Raw genomic sequence first — 1119 nt, 5'->3', positions numbered from 1 at the left:
TCAGGGTTGGGTTATAAAAAAAATATCTGAAACTTTGAACATCCGAAGGAGCACCATTAAATCCATTATTAAAAAATTGAAAGAATATGGCACCACAACAAACCTGCCAAGAGAGGGCTGCCCACCAAAACTCACGGACCAGGCAAGGAGGGCATTAATCAGAGAGGCAACAAACAGACCAAAAATAACCCTGAAGGAGCTGCAAAGCTCCACAGCGGAGATTGGAGTATATGTCCATAGGACCACTTTAAGCCGTTCACTCCAAAGAGCTGGGCTTTACGGAAGAGTGGCCAGAAAAACGCCATTGCTTAATGAAAAAAATAAGCAAACACGTTTGGTGTTCGCCAAAAGGCATGTGGGAGACTCCCCACACATATGGAAGAAGGTACTCTGGTCAGATGAGACTAAAATTGAGCTTTTTGGCCATCAAGGAAAACGCTATGTCTGGCGCAAACCCAACACCTCTCATCACCCCGAGAACACCATCCCCACAGTGAAGCATGGTGGTGGCAGCATCATGCTGTGGGGATGCTTTTCATTGGCAGGGACTGGGAAACTGGTTAGAATTGAATGAATGATGGATGGTGCTAAATACAGGGGGGGGGGGTGAATAGTTATGCACGCTCAAGTTTTCTGTATTTTTGTCTTATTTCTTGTTTGTTTCACAAGAAAAAATATTTTGCATCTTCAAAGTGGCAGGCATGTTGTGAAAATCGAATGATACAAACCCCCCCCCAAATTTTTTTTTTTATTCCAGGCTGTAAGGCAACATAATAGGAAAAATGCCAAGGGGGGTGAATACTTTCGCAAGCCACTGTATTTCATCAATTTTAGAATAAGGCTGTAATGTAACAAAGTGGAAAAAGTCCAGGGGTCTGAATACTTACCGAATGCACTGTATAATTGGGCGAAATATTAGATTTGGGCAGCCTGTGTAAACGCAGCCTTAGTCAGACCATCCCCAGTTATTTCAGGACAAGTCACAGGCTGAACATCACTGAATCTCAACCCCTCCAGCCTACCCTCCTCCTAAAAATAAAAACCCATCATGCTTCTCTTAGTAATCGTGATGGGAGCATATTCCAAAAGCATACACAATAGACACACACTTTAAACAAA

Source organism: Coregonus clupeaformis, chromosome 15 (assembly GCF_020615455.1).
Source record: "Coregonus clupeaformis isolate EN_2021a chromosome 15, ASM2061545v1, whole genome shotgun sequence".
NCBI lineage: Eukaryota > Metazoa > Chordata > Actinopteri > Salmoniformes > Salmonidae > Coregonus > Coregonus clupeaformis.
Note: the sequence above shows the minus strand (reverse complement) of the source record.